This window comes from Rissa tridactyla, chromosome 4, assembly GCF_028500815.1.
Source record: "Rissa tridactyla isolate bRisTri1 chromosome 4, bRisTri1.patW.cur.20221130, whole genome shotgun sequence".
NCBI lineage: Eukaryota > Metazoa > Chordata > Aves > Charadriiformes > Laridae > Rissa > Rissa tridactyla.
In genome coordinates, this window is record NC_071469.1 from 93,176,704 (window position 1) to 93,189,433 (window position 12,730).

The 12,730-nt window shown below is 44.6% G+C and overlaps 1 protein-coding gene across 14 annotated transcripts in view; it reads right to left on the bottom strand.

Annotated features, from left to right (window-relative positions):
* The window catches only part of ANKRD11 (ankyrin repeat domain containing 11), a 159,044-nt gene that overhangs the window by 123,923 nt on the left and 22,391 nt on the right, over nt 1–12,730 (bottom strand). For all 14 annotated transcript variants that reach the window (XM_054199225.1, XM_054199236.1, XM_054199228.1 and 11 more), the window contains one exon: nt 7,738–7,817. The gene's annotated coding sequence lies outside the window, so the exon portion shown is untranslated. The remainder of the gene's footprint in view (nt 1–7,737; nt 7,818–12,730) is intronic.

The window sequence follows — 12,730 nt, forward strand, 5'->3', positions numbered from 1 at the left end:
ACTGATTTTTGCAGCTACTTAGTGGTAGGAACAGATGGTTACAGGCAATAGTATTGACAACTTAACAAGCTACCACCCCCAAAGGTGAGCTTCTAAGTCTGTTCCAAATTCAAGAGTTAAAAACATTACAGCTGAGACCACCGCTCTCGGGGGAAGCGGAGAGTTTTAGCCAGACCCACAGCACTTCAGAAATCTCCTTTCTTCACTGCCATGTTCTCTCCCAGCCCTCGCCTAAGGGCTGTGACTTCCCAAAACGCCCCAACGTGGTTGCCTGTAGCCATCTGCCCACACCCAAGATGAGCCTGGGCAGTGGCGAAGGCAGGCAGTGTGGATTAAGCAGTTCTGGGTAAAAGCAGAGCTTTCAGTATTTGTCTACCAAACCAAAGCCACTTCTGAGGACAGAAAAGCCAGGCATGCCTGCTTCCCAAAACACCCAGGCAGAGAGAGCTTCCGGGAATTCAAGCCCCTCGGAGCCTCTGCCTCCATGAGCACAGGCGACAGCCTGCGACCATCGCTCACTCCAGTGCCCACAAGTTTCTGCAAAACACCCAAGGAATCCCTGCTCATGTACTTCTCCAGCAACTGGAAACAATCAACCTGTCCAGTCCCAATCCAAGATCAAAACGCTAATGAAAACATTAACTTGTTAAATACATTTCAATGAATTTATCTTTGAATTTCGGTTGGAGAAGTCCAGCAAAACCACTACAAAATGGGGATAACTCGCAGCGTTGAAAAAACTGTCAGAATACCTGAGTTCTCAAGCATCTAATTAAGCCAGTAATGAATTAGACTGAGCCTGCAAGTCTCAGCCCTTGTTGTCTTGTTCTTCTAAAATTAAAGCCCTGCCAAGAATTTAACCAAGGGAACAGAAATAATGATAATGCCTAGTCTCCATCTTCACACTCAACATTTAAGACTTACTTTTCGGAAGCATTTCCTGGTTTTATGAGAAGTCCCCTTCTAAAAAATATTACTAAAGCATATCCATCAATACTGCATTTGCTTGCAGCAATAACAGTTTCCCCCTTTTACAGGTACGTAGCAGAGAAACAGCCTGCACCTGCCTGTTCCAGTGTCAGACACTTTGGTGGTTCAGCCAAACCAACTCCCATGCAAGGTTTCCATAATATTCCCACTCCGGTTTGTCCTGCTACTTTACACCACCAAGCAATCATTCCCACCTCGGGGGGCGTCAGGCAGGTGACTGGTACCCATCAGACACCGACTGTCCCACCTGCAGCTCCACTGAAGAAGCCCAAGTCACTGATGCATCTCCCTTGGTATTCACGCAACGGGAACGCATTCCCCCAAACACCCAAAATTACTTTCCCCCTTAGAGAACCCAAGGATTTGAGTATCAAAATCACCAGGCTCACAATTCCCTACACTATTATTTAAAAGAGCAAAAGGTAAGGGAACAAGAACACCCAAAACTATTATTCATTCAAGAAGTACAACAGTGAGTCTGGTCTTATCAGCAGGCCTTTGGTCGGCAAGCTCCTTAGGGTAGGAACAGATTGCACACCTCTTGCTGCCAAATGCATCATCTGCACTTAATCATAGCATGATGGATATCTTCTGAAAACAAGCGATTTCAGCCATATTTTGTGTAATCCTGCCATTTCACTCCAAAGCCTGTCATCTCGCATCCAGGGTGTCACTTCCTCAGGGTGGAGACCGTAACTTCAGTCTCTTTCAAGAATACGCTTTGGTGCTACACAAAACACTCATAAACAAACAAAAGCCATCACTCCAAACACCACACCTCGCTTCTTCAGCGAGGATTTCTGTGTGCAGAAGCCTCCCGCACCGTGACACACCAGAACCTGCCTAAAAGCACTCTTACTTTCAGAAGGTCGCACCCAGGAACGCCGTTGCACAATGATGGAAGCAGTAACTGGCCACTTACGCACCAAACACCCTACCGATTCCCTTCCCAAAATCGTGCTTCCATGTGTCACCCGGGCTGTGTGTCTCATAGGAGTCTTCCCTCGTGAAAAACAGACTCTGCCACTCACTGGAAATGATGATCCTGTACACTGACTACATTACAAGCTTGTTTTAATGAGCTTGTTCCTAAACGCAACTGTGATAAATCTATAAAATCCTAACTCAAAAGTGTACTTCTTTTCAAATATGAGGATTTGGGTAGTCATAATGTACCCTCTTTGGAGAAAAAAAATTATTCCAAAACGAGTGGTGGGAATATCTATTTTTCTTCTTTTTAGCCAATTATTGCCATGGCTTTGTCTAGTTCTAAACTAGGAAGGGGGACAAGTGTTGTATTTGGATGTGGGTTGCTCTTACCGAGAGCTTCCCTCTGTGTCATGGTGAACACACAGATCTGAATTACACCCAAAGAAACAAGTCAAGCAAGACATTTTTCAAAGAAGTTTCTGCTTAGCTCAGATGTGTTCATTAAAGGCGCTGTATTGTGCACATGGGCCAGGTTAGCTTATTAGCACTGGAAAGGTTAGTGAAAGTGAACTAATGTAAGTGCTCCACTCTCTAACATCTGACATGCAAGAAAGGAGCTTCCCTACCTACACTTCTCCTAAAAGGTACGTTCAAATTGAGGGCATGTAGGTGGCATCTGCCAAAAGTGGCATGTGAATAACATTGGCAATTTAACAAATTCTGATAAAATACAGAGAACTGTAAAAGCAGCAATTCAAACACTCAAATCAAATGCTTATGCCAAGATTACATCTGAGAATCCAGCTTTTTCATTGGGGCAGGAAGAAGGATTTTAAAGCTCTTTTCCGAAGGTCTCAGCAGTGTTTTGTGTCCAAAAACTCAAGCCCCGTTCGACCCACAAAGAAATCTAGGCTCACAATAAAGCCACCTCTGTTTAACCTCTGCTTACGGTAAAGATGCAGCTTTAAAAATTAAATTTAGATTATTTAACATCAGCACTACCCATTACAGAGTACAAAATGGACAAAGAGAAAAGCTTACCGCTCCTAAGGGGCACAGGTTGTGAGGACCCACCTCCCATTCACGCGGGTAGGACAGTGCGCGAGCGCTGTGCCGAAGAGCCCTGGGTAGGAAACGTTCCCCACCAACCCACCTCCCCTCTCCATCCTCACCACAGCCTTTCCCAGGCTGAGCCACCCACCAGCACAAACCCGAACTGCCGCGTTTGAAACACTCCGACCGAACCCGCACCTCAAAAGCCACCCAGCTGCTTCAAGGCACTCCCAAAAATCTGAATTTTTGAGAGAAAGGGCTCCACCATTCCAGGGGTGGGGTGAGGACCGCAGCAGAAGTCAGTCAAACCCACAAGCCACACAGCTCCACTTCTTTAATGTCACGTGAGACTATTAATTCCACTTGCACATGGCTTCCCCTCCCCTTTTCCAGGCCCTGCTTCGTAACACATCAGCTTCTCGCCCCAAAAGCCAATGCTTCCATACCGTACCCGAGAACCCCACGGAAAGCCTCACGGCTCAGCTCGGCTGTGACCAACACGCTAAAGAAAACACGTACGCTGCACTTCTCTTGTGTTATCTTCCAACCCCCCTAATTAGGAAGGGATAAGAATTGAAACGTGGAAAAAAGCCAAAAAGCTCAGAAGAACACTTCTATGCAAAGAAATGTCTTCCTTGTGGAATACTAAGCTCTATTTCCCCCAAAGCCGTGAAAATTGAAAACTGCATATGAACACATTTAAGAACATTAATAGAACAACACCAAGCAGTTAAGCAGAGTCACGTTCCACCTAAACAACACTACCATTATTGCGGCATCTGACTTTCCGAGGACAATTGAATCCTGGAAGCGTGTATTGTAATTGCTTTTCCACTACAGGCCTCAGCTTTACAGTTGTATCCTTCTCAGGAGGTCAGAACAAGGCACGGTTGCAGCTCTGAAAAGCAATTCTGTTTAGCAGCGCTACCTTATTCATTCTTTTAATCTTACACCTACATATTCATTATGAACTCTGTAAAATACCAGTGCCAAAACCACCATCAAAAGCCGCTGTAATCTCTCTGCTGCTCGGAGAAAGCCTTGACCCCTCCGCTTCCCTAATGAAGACATCGGGAAAACGTGCATCGCACCAGCTGTCGGCTCCAGCACTGGGGACCAGTCGAGTCACCGAACCCCAGAACAAGCCCAACGCGATACAGCTGCTTCTTGCTGTCAACAAGTGAAAAAAGAAGCTACCAGGATGAACATGGCTTGTTTCGAGCAAACCGTTCAAAACAGTTTAGCAAGAAAATATCTGTCCTACTCATTGTGGCACGAGTGCTGTCGTGTCGGGGCCGTTCAGGCTACGTGAAGCCGGCATCTCACACCATCGACTGAACTCCCTTTTTCTCCACCCATTTAGATAGGACCTCTGGTGTTATTACTACGAAAAGTGGGGGGAGGGGGAAACAAAACAACAAAACACAAAGATACAAGTCTGTTTTAGAGAACTGAGGGGTAGCAGTGTTTGTAGCAACTCCTGCATTTCGCAATAAAGAAGCCATCTACCAAAATGGAGAAATCTCAGACTTTCATAACACTTCCTGCAGTGGAACAGCCCTCCGCTCCCTCCCCACAACGTACCACGGCGCTTCTGGTCCTCCGGCTGCGCCAACACAACTCCTTCTGGGTCAGCAGATCACACTACAAATAATCCACACAAATCTCTGCATTTAAATAAAACAGGAATATTTAGAGTATCTTGGTGATCAGATTTAACAGCGCACCACCACGAACAAGTGGTATTGGGACATGTGACGGGAACAAGCCGCCTCCCAGGGACAGAAACACCCTGCATCGGGTTTGCAAACAAAGGGAACAGCAAAGTGGGCACCATCTGAGTCCCCTTCCAGCACTGAAGCTTTATTTCCATTAGCCAAGCTATGAAATGTAGAATGGCACCATCAGAACCCAGCCAACCCAGCAGGATCTTACTACAACAGCAAGCCTGGTCCTGGAGGTGAGGCTCCTCAGCCTCCTTCAGTGGGGAATCCAGGCAGCATCCCTTCCAGCAAGTTACATGCAGGTTTGCCCAAGTTGGCTAGAAAAAACCCACACCAAGCAGCTTTGTGTCCTAGTGCATTTTCACTCACAGGTTTACAGCAAAGGCAACCTTATTCTCATAGCCACGAATGGACAAGTGACCAAAGCCAAGCACTGTGACAACAGAACACCTTCTCTTCAGACAAGGCAGGAGGTGGCACATCTCCACTCTGCTTAGTTTGGCACACAAGTACCCCAGGGTCTCACTCAGGCGCAGCACAAGGAGTTAGCACAGACGACAAGGACCCGCTTTTAGAGTTATTGCCTTCTAGGATGAGAGGTTTCTACTGAAGCTTAGGCCAGACATTAATTGCATTCAATCCTCGGGCTACTGGGAGGATGGCATAAACCGCGCTGGCGGATACCTGCGTGATAAACTGCAGTGACCCTGTACGATGTAGCCTCCCCACCAGCACAAAGCCTACGAATTCATCTCTACAGTTTCAGAACATACCAGATTTGGATCATTTTTTTTCAGCCAACACTGGAGGATTCTGACGTTCTCCCCTTGTTCCCTCCTCCCCAACATCTCCATACTGTAGTGGCCCAGGAACGGAGGTATTAGACTCGAGATCAATATGCATTTTAAGCAATGCAATAGTCTGTCTTTGCAGAACAGCGGATAAGAACTTATTTTACTGGAAAAGGTCACTTAACTATCATCTCTCAGGGCTCACAAAGTGCACAAAGCAAAATCACTCCTTTTTTGTTTGTTTCAGAAGTCGGAGAAACATCTGACTTCATAGTAATTCTTTCTACACAGTGTGAATGTTTTGTCACATCACGCATCCTCAACCTTCATCTGTCAAGATTTTCCATCCACGGTTTCAGCTAGACCCATAATCAAAATAGCGCGGCTTTTATATAAACAGAGTACAAAACATCCAGAGAAAAAAGGGCTAAAGGTGGAGAAAAGCATACGTGCAAACTTTTCTAAAAGGGCAGCTACCATAGCAGTGTAGTGCATAATTTAAGCTCTCAGTAATAATCCTAAAAGATATTAGTGGCCAAAAGGCAGATGATGCAGACAAAAGGCCCTGGAGAGATGCAGCCTGCCATAATGCTCTACAATCAGCCGGGGAAGAAGTCGTTTTGCCCAGCGGGCAAGTATACTATGCAAATAAGTTTGAACGTTTAGTTTTCGTTGAAGTGAAAGGTACTGCAATTAATACTACCCTGTTTTTCAAAGTAGGGTTTGCGTTCAGAAAAGCAAAACGCCGTTTACATCAAAACTCGGAATGAAAAATCTTTGTACCAAAGTATGAAATATAATAGGTAGTAAACAACCTGGTTTATAATTGATGTTAGGATTCAGCTCAGTCTTTCAGGGGACTGCAGAGCACCCATTAAGGAAAGAGTTACTGCACACTACAGCAAAAGGTCTCACACGTGATACACTTTAATTACTTAGCTGCAGCAGGGGAGAGTTACTGATGCCTAGTCTGTTTTGTTTCACCATGAAAGGCTTCTACCACTATTAATATTCAGCAAGGGAAACTCAAATAACGTCTTGTCTCCATCTGAATACCTTGGCATTATTATGGACAAACTAAATACAAAGATGATTTTTTTCTCCCCCTCAAAACCCAGGACAAAAGAAACCTACCAGCTTGCAAAGCCGCCTGATAGAGCAGACCTTTATTTCTACCTAGTGCAACTCTCCTTCAATAACGGCCTGTATCATAACGACAATTTCAACATAATAATCCTGTTGCAGCACAAAACCAAGAGGTCAGCCAAGTACCCAAAGCCCCGCGGCAGAAGAACGCGCTGTAGGTTATCCATTGAGAGCCTCCTCCACAGCGCTCGCGGACGTGCTGAGGATGACCTTCAACTCTGCACTGCTGAGCTCCCCCTCCGCAACGCCGCCACGACACACGCACTCGCAAGGCCGAGCTCACGGAGAGCAGAGAACAACAGCTTGTGTTCAGCCTGCAACACACCAAACTGCCAGCACTGCAGAAAAAACACCAGCAAGAACGAACTCCTTCCCCACCAGCTACAGCTACATCATTTTGCTTTCCAGAGGACAGCACCGGCCTCTCTCATCTTCTCTCAAAATGCTTAGGCAAAAATCTCTTTCTTCCACCCCCCCTCTAAATTCCACTCCAGGACAGCCTATTATTTCTACATCTGCTAATGCTACCAAAAAGCTGAACCTTAACACTGAATCAAACTGTAGTCTCAGCATATTGGGAGGTTTCTCTGCCCAAAATGAAACATAGGTGCCATCTGTTTCAATTATAACTAATCACAAGGAAACATAACATTGTGAAACTGGCACTTTTTAATAGACTTTTTTTTTTTTTAAAAAAAGACATTTTGAGAGTGAAGAGAAAGAAAGAGGACCGCGATATACGAGAAGTAGGAGGATATTTAATACTCAGCAGCCAACGGCACCGACAGGCCAGGCAGTCTGCTGACAAACCAGTGCTGGAACGGCCCCCGCAGGAAAGTTAACTTTCGCTTTCACTGAAGTCAGGGAATAACTTGCTACATTTGAAGTTATATGAAAGTAAAAGGGCATCTCGGAACTAAAGACATTCCCTAATACATTCTTGGTTGGTACCTTCAAGTTATGCCATGAAAGTCTGCAATTTTTACCTCCAAATTTCAGAAAATAAAGAAAAAAAAAAACAACCACAAACACATCGACATGGACACAAGCACTTGTTAGGTAATAAAACAGAAAATTTGGACAGAAGCAAAGTAAATATTTACCGATTCCATAGTTGAAAGCTGTTGTTAGCAGGACATATATTAAAATCCAACAGAGGTGTGTCCCAAAACCGCTGTGTAATCTGAAAAACATGGGAATCGGTTCATTAGAAAACGAAAACACACGATTCAATTTTATTCACAAGCATGCTATATTCGAGCACATGAAGGCTACTAAACACAAATTCTTGCCTAATCCAGAAATAAACGTTCTGATAACAAGTCTGCACAAACAGACAAATAAAAAGAAATTGTGGGACGCTTAGCAGAGCAGCAACCGAGTTCCATAACTTTCTGATAACAGATTAAAAAAAAAAAAAACTTATTTACTTGTCTCAAGGTTTCTGTAACCATCTGTGTGGTTTTACAGTCATTTTATTTATGAAAACAGGTATGTCACCTCCCCAAGTGTGAGAAACTCATGCAGCGACAGACTACGCAGGGGCAGAGCAAGCTGCCCACGGTGTGCTACCAGGTGCCCCGTGCCAGGAATTCACTTTCTTGAAGAGCTTATATAGAATTAGCCATGACACAAGCGCTTTCTTTTCAGGCGTACCTTTGGATCCTTGCTCTGAATAGCAGGTAATCTATTACAAACCTCAAACTTTTTCTTTTTTTTTTTTTTTTTTAAACAGCTCTTGCTGCACCTTTCAAGGATATTTTCCCAGCTGCAAATTCCCAAAGTGAAATTCCCGACGCCAGGCAGGAGCCAGCAGGAGCTCTCAGCACCCACGGCAAAGGGGGAATTACACTCATTAACTGGGTGACTGAACTGGTACATGAAAGGGTTGGCAGCCGATTCCGAGCCCAAAAACCAATCCCTGAACTCTTCACACCGCTTCTCACGACAGAGGAAGGCTCAGCAGCGCAACGTGAGCAGTCTCGGGTGACCGTCACGTCAGCACGGGCAGGAACCCGACTTGCCTGAGGAGCATCAGGGCTGCACTAAACCTGGCCGATCTCAGGACACGAGCCACCCAGCACTGCCCGGCGAGCACCTTCCCTCAGACATACCTTCCTCTCCCAGCCAGAGCAAACCAGTCTGCTCCAGAGGAGATCTCCACACAAGTCCCCATGGTTTTGTGGGTGACCTGGCTACTCCCCAACTGCAGAGGGGACGGGTTTCGGACTAATCGTATGAGCAAGGGCAAGCCTGAACTACAAATAAGCATGTTTGGGGGTTTGCAGCGTGGAAAACCAGAGAGCTTGGGCAAAGCCACATGTAAAACACTGTCTTATCCCAATTTTTTTTATGTCTATGATGAACCAAAACACCTCCAGATACCTGCTCAGCATTAGCAGGTTCTTACTTCTGCTTGTAGGGGACCTGTAAATATGGGAAGAGTCAATTTATGCTCTAAGCAAAACCACAGAACTTCTTCAAAACATGCATGAGATGCGCAATAACAATGCCCAAGCTTCTGCTGCACTCCCACAGCGAAGCAGCTCAGTAAAGGAACTTTGTGAAATGAAACAGGCTGATGTACTGCAGCCACGACTGCTAAAGCTCAGCCGTGCCAGGCAAGCAGCAGTAACCTGCAGCACAGGCGCCGGGCATTCCCCGGTGCCACAGAAGGGATTCTGGTCTGCACAGACCAGAGTAAAGGTTAAAGGGTTAATATTCAACTCCACATACCGCTCGCTGCCAAATTCCCCGCACAAAATCCCATGTCTAGTGTGATCTCTAGGCTCTCTAAACCATGCCAAGGGACACAGCGACCAACCCCTGTTCCAGCTGACAATGGAAAATGTGGGTTTCTTCTAAATTACCTTTTCTCCTAACAGGAGAACATCTAAAACCCAATTTTAAATATAAAACAAGAAACTCAGATATATAAGGTTCCAAGTGGGTAACTAAAGTATATTCTTTCCAACAAAGCCAACTATTGCTTTCATTTGCTTGTTCCGTCTCCAGTTGCCCCATACAAAATGCTAAAGATCCCTCAACTCACGCAGACCACCTTACCTCCTAGGACCTTCACATACTGGTCCTCCCAAGAACTCTCTGCTTCGTGTGTTCTTTTTCTAAAACCTCTCACACGGATGCCTTTAACCACGAAGGTCCTTTAGGGCAGCCAACCTTTTAAACCTTGTTTTAACTTATTGTCATTCTCCCAAATTGTGCCTGCACAGCTTCAGCGCCCAGCTCCCCGACAGCACGCTCCAGAGCACAGCGGTTCCTTAAACAGCAACAGATTTAGTTTCCTGTAACATTTTCCCAACTTCACAGTCAACAGGACTCGTCTAAGTAGAGCTCGTGACACGCAGTTCAACTTTATCGCTGCTCGTCACCTTACAAAGGTCTTCTCCAACAGGATGACCTTTAAAGAACCATCCAGGAGAGACCCTGAGGCTGAAGGGGACAGATACCCAGTGGAGGAGACTGGGAACCTTGGGAAAGCCTCATTTGTTTTGAGAAACTTTCACTCCCTGATGAAAAGTCGAAGGCAAGATGTCGACATGAGCAACACAGCTGCATCCAGGGTAGAGCTGCTACCAACTAAACCAAGGAAAGTCTTAGGAATCACAGGGAAAAGGAGCAGAAAAAAAAAAAAAAAAACGCAAGGACGCGCGGTCCTGACTCAAAAATCCTGCAGCAGGTAAACTCTTCCAGACAAGCAAAAGGGAAACAAATGAAAGTTTTATGACTTTTTTTTTTTTCTTTCAAAAGAGCAAAGGAGATAAAGACATACGGCTACCTCATGTTTTTTTCCAAGGAAAGTGAGTCCTGGGGCACTGAAGTCCCTGATGGGGAAGTACAGCCTCACGGAGTACGATGGCAATACCTGCACGGCACCTTTTCCAGCGCGGTTCCCCTGCCCTTTTATACTCTTCCCCCCATGATAAAAGCCACAACTCTAGTTAGAGCTATCCACTTTAACAGCAATAAAAGATAAACTGAGGGGGGAAAAAAGCTGAACTTCCAACTACATTCTCTAGAAAATCAGTAGTGCTACTTGCTGACATTAGCAGCTATGGTCAACTGTGAACAAAACGATCATAAAAGTCTACAGAAATCCTGTCCCATGACACACCGATAGACAACTCTGAAGACCTATTTACATCTGCTTCCTGGCCGACATATAGCCATTTTATTCATTACTTAGCTCACATATAAAAGATACATTAAGTATTGTAACACTGAAACAGTGACCACCTGTGAGCCAAGTAACTTTCACAACAAAGCGAACCATTTTTAATGAAATGGTTATCAAATTACTTATGAAGTACAGCAAGTACTTCAGTGGCAGATGCCCAACGCACAGATCATGGGCAAAACCTGACTGTTAATATGTATTCGGGTCACTCAGGCGCTGTTCCGGTTGTGCAGAATCCAACATTTTAATTTATAACTAACTTTCCTTCCAAAAGACTACCTTATAATTAATAATGTTAGACACATTTATCCACCCAATTTTCTTAGCTTTAGTCTAATGAAACGTATCGCTTCGCAAACTAACATTATTATCCTTGTTTTCCCTCCTGTGCACTTACAAGACCGACTGCTGGACACGGCGCCGACGCGTGCCAAGCCAACTGCAGCCACACAGACACCATTTCGCAATGCAAAATGGCAGACGTTCATCTTCCCTTTGCGTTGAAACGGTAGTATAAATACCAAATAATTACGTGTTCAAGGTGACCAGATTCTGGTTTAAAACAAGTTCAGTCTTTCAAGAGCTGTGATGCTTTATTTTATATTCACGTTAAGTAATTTGGAAACCCGGGTAAGTTCCATTAAAGTAAGTGTTTCAACCTCTAAGTTCTCGCACCAACTTCTGTTCTCTAACACGTAGTCCTCAGCAGTTCCCCACTGATTAGTTATTGATTCCTCTTGCCGCACTCCCAGACAGATCAGTAAACTTCAGATTTAGAGCACACGGTGCAACTTTTCCTAGCACTCACTGAAAAAAAAATGAGAATTAAGTAATTCAAAGTTCTTTAATGAAAGAACTTTACAGAAATCAGTATTTGAAGATGGAAAATGCTTTGCAATCACAAGATGTGACCTGAAAAAAAAAAATATATACTTGCATTAAGCTAACTATAAACTATTTACATCAAAGCCGTTTGGGCAGGCAGTGGAGATCTGGCAGGGGAACACTAACCGGCTCCAGCAGCGAGGCAGGAGGTGGCTTCACGGACTGATGTCAGCGATAAAATAATAAAACCGGACCAGTTCTCTACAGACGCAGAGTCACTATGGGTCTCTACGAACAACGTGTTCAAGATTAAACAATTTTATACATCTAGATACTTCTAAATTTCATCCACTGAATGCTAAAAGCGTTCTACTTAAATCTCCATTTTACAGGGAATAGGAAAGAAGTTGTTTGCTGAAGTTTCATTTCAAACAATGAAAGGCCAACCTCCCCACAAGCAAGTACATTTTTCCTTATTATTGCTTCTTTGAAGCAAAAAGTAAGAAGCTGTATTTTGATTTAAAGACAGACTTGCATCAATTCAGATTTTACAGTGATCCAGAATTAAGAAGCGTAACAGGATACCAGTCTGAGATGTAGATTCTGCTTTAGACCAACTTCTGAATGGAAAAAAAAAAAATCTCTAGGGAGTAGGATCGCCTTTTTCCACAGCGCTCATCTGCTTCCCTAGAAATAATTTCAGGAAGAGACAGAATTTCAATGAGGCATCTCTCTGAGGGCTTCAGTAAAAATATACACTGGGGAACACACAAGGCGCCAATGAGCTTACGCTTTCAGATAAGCTCCATTACCTCAGATGGAGAACTCGAGGAGGCAGGAGTACAACAAATTTGGAGGGAGGGGAAATGTAGAAGTGTTTTTCCAATGCACTCCACAGGCATGCTCAGAACAACTTGGCAACGCTGCACAGCTTTACGCGGCACCCTGTACACAAACACCCATCTCTCATCCTGCTGAAATGATGAAAACGACTTATTCTCAGAAACTGTAAAAATCACGTTACAGTTCAAGAATCTGAGAAAACCATAAGCAAACAGTACTACAAGCCCCAC